This window comes from Acomys russatus, chromosome 28 (assembly GCF_903995435.1).
Source record: "Acomys russatus chromosome 28, mAcoRus1.1, whole genome shotgun sequence".
NCBI lineage: Eukaryota > Metazoa > Chordata > Mammalia > Rodentia > Muridae > Acomys > Acomys russatus.
In genome coordinates this window covers 7,835,206-7,850,159 of record NC_067164.1, presented here as the reverse complement: position 1 = coordinate 7,850,159, position 14,954 = coordinate 7,835,206, and the positions used below count along the sequence as shown (strand labels likewise).

At 36.5% G+C, this 14,954-nt stretch overlaps 1 pseudogene; it reads right to left on the bottom strand.

The window, feature by feature from the left end:
• Positions 1-8,921: 8,921 nt before the first annotated feature.
• LOC127210480 (activated RNA polymerase II transcriptional coactivator p15-like) overlaps positions 8,922-14,954 on the bottom strand; it is a 174,505-nt pseudogene continuing 168,472 nt past the window's right edge.

The following is a 14,954-nucleotide window of genomic DNA, read 5'->3' as shown; positions in this document are numbered from 1 at the left end:
CTCCCCCTGAATATGGTGCTAGGGTATCAAGTCTCTTCTTGGTAGTCCACTATCCTTCCTCCGAGTGCCATTGGGCCTCCCCCACAAAGGAACATGGCCAAATATGGGGCACCGGAGATCCTGTGAAAGTCAGTCCCCAGTCTCCACTTAACTGTGGAGAATGTTCTGTCCCTTGGTTAGATCTGGGTAGGGGTTTGATGATGGCTGCATGTTTTGTCCTTGGTGCCTTTGATCAAGCAGAACCCCTGGGCTCAGATCCACCCATCATAATGTTCCTCTTGTAGGTTTCTAGGACTCTCTGGATCCACCTACTTCCCTATGCCCTATATTTTTCTCACCTAGAGTCTCAATAGGATGTTCTCACCTCTATCCCACTTTCCTGGTAGGTGAGATTTTCATGGGACCTGCCTCTTGGGCTAGTGTCCAGTTATAAGTGAGTATATACCATTTGAGTCTCTCTGCTTCTGGGTTAGCTCACTCATTATGATCATTTCTAGTTCAATCCATTTGTCCACAATTTTCGGAAATTCCTTGTTTTTAATAGCTGAGTAGTATTTCATAGTGTAAATGTACCACAGTTTCTTTATCCATTCTTCTACTGAGGGACACTTAGGCTGTTTCCATGTTCTGGCTATTATGAATAAGGCTGCTATGAACATGGTTGAACAATTTTTCTTGTGTGCTGGAGCATCTTCTGGGTATATTCCAAGGAGTGGAATAGCTGGGTCTTGAGAAAGCCCTATTCCCATTTTTCTAAGGTAGCACCAGATAGATTTCTAAAGTGGCTGTACTAGTTTGCATTCCCACCAGCAATGAAGGAGTGTTCCTCTCTCTCCACATCCTCCCCAGCATGTGTTGTCACGTGAATGTTTGTTTTTAGCCATTCTGATGGGTGTAAGATGGAATCTCAGAGTTGTTTTGATTTGTATTTCCCTGATGACTAGAGATGTTGAACATTTCTTTAAGTGCTTCTCAGCCATTTGATATTCCTCTGTTTAGAATTCTGTGTTTAATTCTGAGCCCCATTTCTCAACTGGGTTATTTGATTTGGTGGTGTTTAATTTCTTGAGTTCTTTGTAAAGTTTGGATATTAGACCTTTGTCAGATGCAGGGTTGGTGAAGATTATTTCCCAGTCTGTAGGCTGTCACTTTGTTCTTTTGACACAGAACTGAAGCATTTTAAAATATAACAGTTGTCTGTGTCTTGATTGGTTCCTAGCGGGTTAAAAAATACCTCTGTAATAATAATTATAGGTCTAATAATGTTTATTATTAAGCCACACTGCTCATTTAACCATAACACCAAGTTACTTGCAACTTTTAAATGACGTGATTACATTTCTCGTTTTTCAATATCACATTTTGTAGCTTATAAATAGAGTATGTGCAATAGAGCATGTGCATAAAGTCTCACCACCATGTACCTTACAGGCCATATTCTTGCTTACACCCTATTCACCAAGATGTTCCCTAAGATGATTCCTTCTGAACCCTCACCAGAATCACTCTGATGGTCTGACCGTCACAATGTGAGCATTTTTTATAATATAATTCAAAGCTCTTAAGACTTTTACATGTTTTTTATTTCCAAAAATTTAAGAATTTGTATAAAAATATTCTCTTGGTGGTAAGGTTTCTTATATTCACTCGCCTTGGGATATCCTGTCCACTACAATAAATTAGTGGCTCCTAAAGAGTAGCTGTTTGCTTTTAAGTCCAAGAGCTTGAGATTTTTAGATTAGGACACTGGCACATTGAATTCAATTAATTAACTTTATATCTCCACCACAGTTTCCTTTCCCTCCTCCCCTCCAAGTCCTTCCCCACCCCAACTTCTTCCACACACTCTTCCACCTTTTCTCTTCACATGGATATCACACAGCCATCATGTATCAAGTTGCAGTAAGACTAGGAGCATCTTCTCCCTTTGGAACTAGATGAGGCAACTCAGTAGGGAGAAAGGATCCTAAGGGCCAGAGATAGAACTTGCTCCTACTGTTAGGCATGCCATATGAAGATGAAGTTGTCCAACTGATACACAAGTGCAGAAGGCCTAGATAAGTCCCATGCTTCTTGGCTGATGGTTCAGATTTTTGAACTTCTGTGGGCACATGTCAGTTGATTCTGTCGAATTTCTTATAGTGTGTTTGACCCATTTGGCTCCTTCCTCCACCTCCTCCACAGGATTTCTCAAGCTCCACCTAATGTTTGTTTGTGAGTCTTTTCATCTGTTTTAATCGGTTGTTGGGTGACTGTTATGTTAACCTCCTGTCTGTAAATATAACAGTGTTAGGGATGGGCTCCATTTCATGGCATGGCTATCAGGATGCACCACTCATTGGTTGACCATTCCCTCAATTTCTGCTCCTTCTTTGCTCCTGCACTTCTTGTAGGCTGGACAAATTTAATTCGAAGGTTTCGTAGCTGTGCTTGCATTGCAACCTCTCTATTTGATGCTTTCCTAGCTACAAATGTCCATGCAAGCTCCATATCTCCCATAGCTAAGGTAACCCTCATAGATTCCAGGGAGTTTCCATGGCCTAGCTTTCTAACTTATCCCAGATATACCCAGAACCCTGAAATTCCAGCTGCATCTACCAGTGCTATCTCCCTCCATCAACCTTCACCTGAACCCCCCTATTTCCCTCTTCTCCATCGCTACTGTACAGTCTCCTCCCTACATCTAGCCACTATGTTTATCCTACTTTTCCCTTCACAGTGAGATAACATGTCCGCTCTTGAGCCCTCCTTGTTATGTAATATCTCTAGGTCTATAGATTGTAGCATGCTTTTCCTTTAATTTAGAGATAATATCCACTTAAAGGCAAATACATACCATGTTTATCTTTATGAGCCTGGATTATCTCACTCAGGATGATTGTTTCTCATTCTATTTATTTGCCTGCAAACTTTGTTATATCATTGTTTTTAATAGGTGAGAACTCCTCCATTGTGTAAATGCACTTCATTTTCTTTATCCAGTCTTTGGTTGAAGAGCATCTCGGTTGTTTCCAGTTACTGAATATTACAATAAAGCTACTAAGAACATAGTTGAGCAAGTGTCATTGTGGCATGGTGGAACATCCTTTGGATACATGCTCAAGAGTGGTACAGCTGGGTCTTGACGTAGCTCTATTCATAGTTTTCTGAGAAATCTCCAAATTGATTTCCAATGAATTATAAAAGGAGTGTTCCCCTTGCTCCACATCCTTGTCAGCATGAGCTTTCACTTCAGTTGATGATCTTAGCCATTCTAATGGGTATACGACTTAAACTGAGCATTATTTTATTTGCATTTCCCTCATGGCTAAGGATGTTGAACACTTTTTTGTGTACTTCTAGGCCATTGGACATTCTACTGTCAAGAATTCTCTGTTTAGATCTGTACCCTATTTTTAATTGGTTTATTTTGCTTGTTGATGTCTAATTTATTGAGTTATGTAATATGTTTTGGATATCAAACCTATGTTGGATATAGGATTGGTGAAAATTTTTTTCCCATCTCATAGGTGGCTGTAGAAGAAATGTAATTCAAAACTCTCTGGCAAAAGATCACATCCAAAGACCTTCTAGAGATGTGTGATCCAGCTGGAATACAAACACATCTTTAATTCAGGAGACAAAAGGAAGCCGATATGAGCTCAAGTCCAGCCTGGTATAGAGCAAGTTTCACGTAAAGAAAATCTTAGGTCCAGGTATGCATGGTGGTACATGCCTTTAATGCCAAACAATGAAGGTAGAGTTAGTTTGTAGAAGGAAACACCCATGTTTGAAAAAGAAGTTTAATTGAATAGCAGAAAAAGTGACAAATCAGGAAAACATTTCATTAGAGAAAAGTCTTAATGCAGTAGAAGGCAATTAACACAGAGAACCACAACTGGATAATGCACAGGGAGTGTACACCCACAGATGAGATATCTTTATCACACCCTTACCCTATGATCAGGAATCTACATGAAAGATTGGGCAGAAAGGTTATAAGGGCCCGTCATGATAGATGGCTTCAAGAAAAGGTTTTCCAGACACAACAAGGCTTCTATGCACATGAACTCAGAGAGATTTTTTTCAGCATGTATAAGACCTACACAAGTTCAAGCCAGAAAATAAAAAATGGTAGAAGGAGGGAGGAAAAGTGAAAACCAAGAAGCTATTTGAAATATTTGGGGGAGTGAGAAAAATCAGTTTTCTCAACAGAGTGACACTGGATGACATAAGCACACTCTAGCATAAAAGACCAATGCTCAGGAATAGTTAGTCAATACAGTATTTTTCTTTTTTGTTTCTTTGTTTTTCCTTTAAGATAGAGAAAAGACATGAATTTTGGGAGATAAGGAGTTGAGGGAGGATATGGGATGTATCGGCAGAGGAAAAATATGATCAACATATATTGAAACATACAAAGAATTAGTAAAAATGAAAATTTCCAAAGATTTTTGAAAATTGGTAGCTATTATGAAATACCACACTATATACTCCTGAGCTGAACAGACTAATACCAACATAGATACCAAAATGAATAGGGAAAGCTCATGAAGATGTATTGCAACACAGATTACCATGGACAACTAAGGAATGCCAAGAATGGGAGAAATAGTCTTCTCCAGAGAAAAGGACTCCAACTGGTTATCCAATATGAACTAACCCTGAAAACAGACTTATCAGTAACATTATTCAGACTTACCAGGCTATATTTACGAATACATGTATGTGCATATATGTATGTCACAGTAAGTAATGACAAAAAGGAACATGGACTGTGAAAAGACAAAGGAGAAGTATATGGTAGATTTGGAAAGATTAAGGTAAAGGAGGAACTTATCTAATATAATCTCAAAAATAAAAGAACAAAGATATCAAAAATGGAGAAACAAGTCTAAAATTTCACCTAGTATGCTTGTAAAAGAATTCAAAATAATGTATGTGTAAATTTAACTTTTACCAAGTAATTTATATTTCAAATATGAACAAAGTTATTTTAATGTACGTATAGAGATAGAACTTTGTATCAATATCCTATAATTCCTTTAATTACTGCATTTGATAATGGTTTTTATTCTTAGATTTTTTTTCTGAGGCAGCAGAAATCTAACAAAATTACATTAAAATGTCTTTATTTGCCCTGCATGTAGATTATTTTGAAACATCTAGTTTTTATATAAATAATTTTATCTAAATATTTTGCAAAAGAACAACATTTGTTTTTACTTTAATCTTTAAAATACTGTAAAAAAAAAAAAAACTAGGACAAATTGAATGCTCTCATCTGTAATCACTGATTGTATTTTTGAGAAAATTAGCTGCTTACATTATGATTGCATAATGCTGTCTTGCCTTTGGAGTGAAGTGAATGTATTGTCTTACTTATACTTTATCTCTGCCTTTTGGAATGTGTGCCATTCTTATATGTGTAGAGGAAACTGAGATTTGGAATGAGTGCTAGGCATAGTAGTGCATGCCTATAGTCCTATTCTGATGGAGGCTGGGTTATGAATCATCAAAATTTGACGCCAGCCCAGGGCCTGCAATATATAGAGTTTTTTTTTAAGGATCAACTATTTTTCTATTTCTCATGAGATACTTGATAAAGGGCTGAAACCAAGAATTATGTATGATCTTTTTTGAGAACTGTCTTAAAATGAACGAAACACAGAGTAACCATCTCTCTCACAGAGTCTGTTTAACAGTAGTGAGAATTACAAGATAAACTGTCAGGATTTAGAGTCAAGACAAATTATGGCAATTAGAACTTTGACAATATAGCATATATCACAATATAGACACATGTATAATTTTCTGTGTTAGTTTCTATAATTTTTCTCTTGCAGATTCAAATTCAATCTTCTGGAAATTTTGTAGTTTTAAGAATTATCCACTGTCTGTATTTAAGAATTACTCCATAAGATAGAACTTATGTTTACACTGCTGGGGTGTTCATGAAATGTACAATCAATAGACCTTAGGTCACAAGGAAACCAAATACTATTTTTCTGCTAAAAGAAAGTAGCAATAAAATGGCTTCCATCAACATTCTGCTATACCATCAGAGAAACCTCCTCTTGTAATAAATGGAAGTTAGAGAAAGACCTATGGCTGGACACTGTCCAGATAGTGAAATATTTTAAAACATTAAGTCCTAAAAAAGATGTATTTGTCAAACCCCTCCACTCAGAGATCATAGAGCTATGAAGAAGAGGTGGCACCTAGGTTGTGAGAGCAAGAGAGAATGATTTATTCCAAGAATTCCACACTATTACTGTACTGTGCATAAACTCCTTGAGACTGTGTCTGCATGCATAGGGAATGCTTAGATTCAAGCCAAACTGGGTCTTATACATCAATTTCCATTCTTAGCCTGGAAGCTATCTACAATTGAAATCAGCTGGCAAATGAAAAATTAGTTCCCTAATGGAGTCTCACTGGGTATATTAACCACACTTAAGGCTATACCCCATGCCCAGAAATAGATGACCAAAAAACCAAAAAAATGAACCAAGGGGTATTTTTATAGACTGTTTGATGTTCTTTTATTGTCGATGATTAGCTCAGCTTTTTTTAATTTTTACTTAAAAAAAATACATTTTATATTATTCCTCATACATACAACAAACTACATATAGCAAGAATAACCATGATACAATCAGGAATTATATAAATGTTACATCCTTAGTGTCTTCACTATTTGTATTTGACAGCCTTGAAGAAAACATTTTTTCTATCTTGGTGGGTCTAATATTCTGAATGTAAATCAATCTCTTTTACATCTTGTCATTGTCAACTTAAAACATCTTTCTAGACCTAAAAATATCAACTATCTGACCCTGGTTTGTTTGTTTGTTTTAGTTGGTAGATATTTAATGACTGTTACCTTAGGGGCATTATAGGACTATTTAACTTTTTTGCCTGATCTTGATCCAACTTTGGTAAGTAGAATCTATCAAGAAAATGGCCCTTTTCATTTAGATTTTCCAATTTTGTAGAGTGCATGTTTTTGAAGTAAGACTTAATGATTCTTTGGATATCCTCAGTGTCTGTTGTTATGTTTCCCTTTTCATTTCTAATTTTCTTGATTTGTATCCTGTTTCTCTGCCTTTTAGTTAATTTAGCTAAAGGTTTGCCTATCTTGTTGATTTTATCAAAGATCCAGCTTTTGGTTTTGTTGATTCTTTATATTGCTCTCATTGATTCTAATTTGTTGCATTTTAGTATTTCCAGCTGTCTATTTCTCCTTGGTGTATCTGCTTCTTTTTTTCTAGGTCTTCCAAATGTGCTGTTTAGTTGCTAGTATGAGATGTCTCTAATCTTTATGCAGGCACTAAGTGCTATGAACTTCCCTCTTAGCCCTGCTTTCTTTCATTGTATCCCATACGTTTGAGTATTTTGTGACTTCAGTGTCATTGAATTTTAGGAAGTTTTTAATTTTTATATTTCTTCCATGAACTGGGGATCATTGAGAAGGGAATTAATCAGTTTTCATGAGTGTGTAAGATTTTTCTTGTTTCTGTTATTGTTGAAGTCCAGCTTTAATAAATTTTCTTATATTGGTTGAGGCTTGTTTTGTGACTGACTGTATATTCAGTGATAAGGTTCCATGTGGCATGGAGAAGGTATATTCTTTTTTGTTTTTGGTAAAGGTTCTGTAGATATATGTTATGTCCTATTGATTCATGATATATGTTAATTTTATTCTCTCCTCTCTTTAGTTTGTATATGGATGATCTGTCAATTGGGAAGAGTGAGGTGTTGAAGTCTCTTGTTATTAATGTGTAGGGATCCATGAGTGATTTAAGCTTTAGTAAATTTTTCCCAAATGTGGGTATCCTCTTTTGGTACATAGATGTTCAAAACTGAAGTGTCACCTTGGTGGGTTTTTTGTTTTTTGTTTTTGTTTTTTTTTGTTGTTGTTTTTTTGTTTTTTTGTTTTTTTTTTTTGAAGAGAATGTAGTGTCCTTACCCATTTTTCTTGATTACTTTTGGTTGAAAGGCTATTTTATTACATATTAGGCTAGCTAACTCAGATTGTTTCTTTGGTCCATGTATTTGGAAACCTTTTTCCAGCTGTTTACTCTGAGGTGAAGTTTGTTGTGCTGTTGAGGTGATTTTCTTGTATGCTTCAGAATGTTTCGTCCTGTTTACTCATCCCATCTGTTGGCCTGTGTCTTTCTATTGGGGAATTGAGTCCATTAATGTGGGTAGATATTAACAGACAATGACTGTTAGTTCCTTTTATTTTGATGTTGATGGTGGTGGTGTTTGTGTGCTTGTCTTCTTTTGGTTTTACTGAAGTGAAGTTATTTATATCCTATGTTTTCTTAGATGTTAACTTCCTTTAATTGTACTTTTCTTTCTAGTGTCCACCCATTATCCAACATGCCAGGTGCAAGGGATATGTTTCAGAACAACCCCTTACAAGAGTCACAGTCTAGTAAATAATACATGCCAGAAACCAAGTAGAAAAAGTACCAACCATGACAGAGCAACAGAAATCCCACCAGATTCAAAACCTCCCAGTGTCAAGGATCCAGGAAACAATAGCACCCAGCAATCTTAACATATCATGAAGAATCATGAAATACCTAACATTCGATTATATCTGTGTTTGCCCCTTCCTATCAATATGCCAAATCCTCATGTTTCTGGATTTTTCCCTTCTTTAATCTTTTCTGCCCTTAAAGATGATAATGATCTGTCTTTTTTACATTAGATAGGGGATACAACGATACCTTCTTTAATAAAGTTGAAAATTTGCTTCACTCAGAACGTTTTAATGCATATTAAAAAATTATTCATTTTCCAAGTTATTCTGCAATCCAAATATACAACATGTTGGAACACAACATTTAGAATTTAAAAATCCAATTTAAAAAGACAGATTAAGCCCACTACAACAATACATGTTTGCTAAGTTTCAGATTTTATAGCTTTCATTCTCCATCATCTGAATCGGAAATGTTCCTTCAACTTGCTCCATTGCCCCATGTTTAAAAAATTACATTTTCTCCCTGGTTTTATTTTCCCTTCTGAGTCTATCCAATATCCTTGGCTAGAATTTTTCCTTTAAAGTCTGAACACTGAAGAACCTCATCTTTGCAAGCTGAGGCATGTATCCCCAGTGCTGCTTCTCCTGCTCTTCATGAGAGATGCCAAACCGCTCCAAGTCTCACCAGGCTTTTGTTTCTTCACAGGTTTTTCTGGAACAACCTGTGCCTTTTCCTCTTGAACATTTTTTTTTCAACTTCTCCGTTTGAATCACATCCTGAAGAGCTTGAAGAAACAAGTTCCTCTGATTTAGCCGTTGTTCCTCTCCTGCCATCTAACAGCCTCTAGCTTGCTTGCTCAGGACTCCTTTTCTTTATTCTACTTCCTGATGATTCACCCTCTAGCCCTGGCAGCCCTTGTCTGATGAACACTGATTTATAGCGTGTACTCAACTGAAAAGTATCCCCAGTCTGAAAACATGCCCATACTCTGGGGCACATTAGATGCCCCTTGGGATCTCAGTGCAGCATTCTCTACATGAATTCTCTACTGTTTGCAATCGTCAGTCTCAAAGAGTCTGACTCAAGCAGAGAAACAGTAAAAGGCACTGTTGAATACTGGGCCATTAATGAAATTGTCCACTACTGCACTTATGTTCCAGCAGTAAATCCAGTCACTAGATTACATGGCATTTGATCTTTCCTAAGGGATGTGCCTTTTATATTCCACTTGCCTTCTAGTTCCTTAAAATTCTAAGATATGTTTACCCAACAAAAGATGAAGATAGAATGCCACTTTAAAACCAAACCAAATAAACCATCCTTTTAATACATAAAATCTTCTCTTTCCTTCCAGGCCAGCCACTATATATCGTTAAACATAAGAATAAATACTCAAAATGAGAGGTTGTGGGATTTTTAAACTAACCAAATGTGGTGTTAAAGAAAAGATATAAAAAGGCTTTGCTCTAAATGAGCAAGAGTAGTCAACAGTATAACCTGCCTGCATAAACAGTAACTGATCAAGACACCAATTTTGGTTTCTAGCTACCTAGAGTTGCAGCGTGCTGTGTACACAGATGTAGTAAGGGATGCTCTTCCGACACTACAGCCATAGATACCAAATCAAATAATTAATACAAATTAGGACTAGTGCTTCCTTTGCCCCCTTATTATGTAAAAAGCTGACCTGGAAACTTTACTTACTGGTAAGCGGGCACCAAGTATATAATTTCTTTTCAAAGTAATTATATTTGTGGATATATATATTCACAGATATGCTTTTAGAAGTGTAAGATCCTTGAAGCCAGACTGTGCATATTTTCATACACTTTTGAATTTTCTCTGTGGACCATGCTTGAATAAAATATTAAGGAAGAGTGACTGACCAAAAGGAAAGCATACATATAAAGTAACTGAACAGCGTGTTTTATGGTTGATTTTTTGTCAACATTTTGGATATGTTTCCTTCTTCTAAGTAAAAAAATTTTAGCATGAAAAAGAGTTATCCTTGAAATATTTTCTAGTTTCATTTCTTTAACGCACATGAATTATGTTGAAGAAAATCATGAAGTAATTAGTGGAAGGAATTACACCTTTCTCAACTTTGCTTTTTACTGGATAATTAGAATCGTGCACGAATAATATTGTCAATATTTACTAAGTACTTATTTGTTTAAGCCCCTAAAGTAATTTAAACAAGCATACTTTCTGAAGATATATTGAATTGAGTTATGGATTAATTGAGTAATCATTTTGCATGGTAATGTAACCTTAGCCTGCAATTTTCAAGAACAAAAATGTATTGAATTTGTATTTTAGTCTTCTCAACATATAAACTAATTCACAATTCCCACTGTTTCATATTCACTAACAATCCACTAAAACTATTACTTATGTAGTTTAAGTAACATTAATTCTGATCTAGGAACAATTTGCCTCTAAAATATATTTGACACTAGAAAAATATTTGTTTTGTTTTGTTTTGTTCTATAAATAACAACTAGACATAGTGAAAGTATATTTGAAGTGGGTAATAATATTTAGACTTCAAATTCTCTTTATTTCAGAATAATCCAGATTCAGTTTAATAACCAGTCACTCTGTTGAGAAACACATATAAACCCTCAGTTTGTAGCTGGACTGACATATGCAGTTGTGAGACTTTGCTGCAAAGAGTTTGGCTTAAAATTGGAAGCTAATGACTAAAACAAGTCAAAGGGTATTCCTAAGTCCACCCTGAGTGCTTTGACTGGTAGCATAAATTTTGGTGAGTAATAAATCCATAACAGGAAAAGAAAACCAGATTTTTTTGTTCAAATGTTGTTAATGGTGTACTAGTTACCTTTATCTTATTTTTCTTCCTCAGTAGACTTGCATGACAAAATATCATCCTACTTATTTCTGCTATTACATTATATATATATATATATATATATATATATATATATATATATATATATATATATATATATATTTGTTGCACTAAAAATAAAAGGCAGTTACTTTTATCAGGTAATATGAATTACAAGCATAAAACAACATAAAGTTACATAGTGATAGGATCTCTTTATGCAGCCTTAGCTGAGTATCCTAGAAGTCAATATATAGCTCAGTTTAGCTTCACAGAGATGTTCTTGTGTCTTCTTGCATGATGAGACTAAAGGCATGTATGAGCATACTTAGCTTACAAAAAATTCTTCTTGACACAATTTGTTTTAAACACTATACAATATATTGAATTTCACTGAAACATAAGTTTGGAATTTACCTGTACCAAGAAAAATTCCTACAACAGAACGTGTGATGAATAATGGTTAGTCCTGCAGACTAATATCTAGATATACTTAGTTGGAAATATTTGGTGAGATTCCATCTTACACGCATCAGAATGGCTAAGACCAAAAACTCAAGCGCTACCACATGCTGGCGAGGATGTGGTGTGAAAGGTACACTTCTTCATTGCTGGTGGGAATGCAAACTAGTACAACCACTTGGGAAATCTATCTGGTGCTATCTCAGAAAACTGGGAATAGGGCTTCCTCAAGACCCAGCTATTCCACTCCTTGGAATATACCCAGAAGATGCTCCAGCACACAACAAGGACATTGCTCAGCCATGTTCATAGCAGCCTTATTCATAATAGCCAGAACATGGAAACAGCCTAAGTGTCCCTCAGTAGAAGAATGGATAAAGAGACTGGGGTCTTGAAATAATAAAAAATGATTTCCAAAAAGTGGGCTTACTCTCCTTTCCTTTCTTCTTCAGTACAAACATCAAGTTATTCCACATTTGTGGTTGCAATAGTAAGCGGATTTGGATTGATTTGGATAACTTGCAGAGAATAAAGAAGCATACATTTGCAGATTAAAGTGAAAAAGTCATATATTTTATTACTTTAATTAAGACCTTTTATTTCTAAAACCTGCAGGTGCTATTGAAGCTGACGTTTTGAGATAAAAATTTATGTCTGAAAATTGTTTTCTCTGTGTGCATAAACAGCCACTACAAATTTTTTTAAATTTTTTTTATTAATTTATTCTTGTTACATCTCAAGGGTTATCCCATCCCATTCTTCCCTCCCTCCCATTTTCCCATTATTCCCCTCCCCTATGACTGTTCCTGAGGGGGATTACCTCCCCCTGTATATGCTTACTCAGAGGAAGGACAGCAGGTTACCAAGAAGAGCCACTACAAATTTGATTTGTGCGCTTGCCGTATTTGCTGCCTTATTTTTGTGATTTTGGTTTTGTCTTGAGTTTTAAAAGAAAATGAGGATTCTAAAAGACATTTAAGCTTTTTGTCTCCAAGACAGTGATGACTGGTGTTCTCTGAGGATGAGACAGTATTCCCATCTCCCTTCCTGTTGCTCTCTCTGTGTGAACAAAGATCCAATTAAAAGCCTGTTATATGGAGCTTAGGTGTATGGAGTAAGGGAGTAGGAGAAAGAGAGTCAGTCTCCCTAGGAAGCAGAAACAGAACAGTTAGTCATGGATGCTCATGCGTATGGATGGGCAGTCTGGAATGGGACAATCAAATGGGGGGAAGCAGGGAGGGAACGCAGAGTGATGGAGGGAATAAGACGAAGGGCCACAGCTAAAACTGTAAGCTACACAGAGTGGTTGATAGTAAATATAATACAGGATGATCTTCTTAACTCACTTATATCTGCATACTAGCCCAAGGGGCATGTCCCACAAAAGCCTTCACTTACCAGGAAACTGGGACAGAGGGGAGGGCATCCTATTGGGACTCTAAATGAGAGACGCATGGGATAATAGCAAAATAGAAGGATCCAGAGGGTCCTAGAAACCTACAAGTAGAACAATATGATAGGCAGATTTGGGCCCAGGGGTCCCGCTCAAACTAAGGCACCAACCAAGGACAATACAGGAGGTAAACTTTAAACCCCTTCCCAGATCTAGCCAATGGTCAGCATATTCTCCACAGTTGAGTGGAGAGTGTGATATGACTTTCTCACGTACTCTGGTGCCTCACGTTTGACCATGTCCCCTGGAGTGGAAGACCTGGTGGCACTCAGAGGAAGGACAGCAGGTTGCCAAGAAGAAACTTGATACCCTATGAGAATATACAGGGGGAGGTAATCCCCCTCAGGAACAGTCATAGGGGAGGGGAATAATGGGAAAATGGGGCAGGGGGGAGGGAGGAATGGGAGGGTACAAGGGATGATATAAACATTGAGATGTAACAAGAATAAATTAATAAAAAGAAAAAAATATATACATATCTGGAAATGATCTAAATGGACTTCCTAAATAATTGGGTAGACAGAACCCCAGCAGGACATCTCTCATCATCAAATTCAGCCTCCATCTCAAGGAAGTTGTTTCACGTAATAGAGTTGTTGGACAAGTGGAACGCATGGGTAGCTCTTGGAAAAGTTGAGCTGGTGCTTTGCTAGAGCCTTCGTTCATACTAACTAGCACTCACAGTACTGGAAGGTACTCTGCATGTTGCCAAAGGAGAAAGGTAAGCACCAACCTGACAACGAATCTTTCAGTGTAGAATTGTGAACTCCCTGATAGATATTCTGGGGCAAATGTTGCATAAATTTTATGAGAGCAACCATCCAATATACACCAATATGCTTGGATAACTAAGAACCTGAGGCTAGAGAGACCAGGATTTGAGGGGCAAATACTTACTGTTCTGCTAAAGGGTAAAGGAACATAATAATAAACTCAACTCAGCTGGGCTGTGGTGGTTGAGGATGACTTTATCCCAGACCTTGGGATGCAAATGCAGGCAGATCTCTGTGAGTTCAAGGCCAGCCTCGTGTACTGAGCAAATTCTAGGACAGCCAGGGCTGGTACATAAATAGACCCTGTCTTGAAAAACAATCAAACATGCAAACAAATTAATAAGTAAAATGAACCCTATGACATTTTTTGAAGCTTTTCATCCCATACTGTTTTCGGTAGTGCTTTTATTCTTCTGGGGGGTTTGCTTTTTGTTTGTTTGGTTTTGCCTTTCAGTGTCCTTTGTTATGTTATGGTTTCTGGTTATGTGTTTTTATGAAACTATTGTCTTTGTCAACCTGTCTTTCTGTGTCTACATAGGTTTCTTGAGCTTTATCTTTGGCTCTTATTCTTCAGTTTATTTATTTATTTATTTATTTTTTGTCCCTTTGCTTTGTTAATTTTTATTTTATTTTATCTTATTATTATTTTATTGCCTGCTTGTATACAAATGAAAGAAAGAAAGAAAGGGTATGGATTTGGGTGACTGGGATGAGACTCAGGGAGGATTTTGGGGAAGGGAAACTATAATCACAGTATATTATATGAAAAAAATCTATTTGCAATAAAAAGGTTCTTAAAAGAAAAATAATAAAGTAAATAAAAGAGTCATGTGTATAAGCTGCATGTTATCTGACAAAATCCTTGTCCAGGAATGAGAAACCTCCATTTGAGTTGCTGCTCAGGGTATTCCATGACATTCCCAGAAAGCAAGATAGGC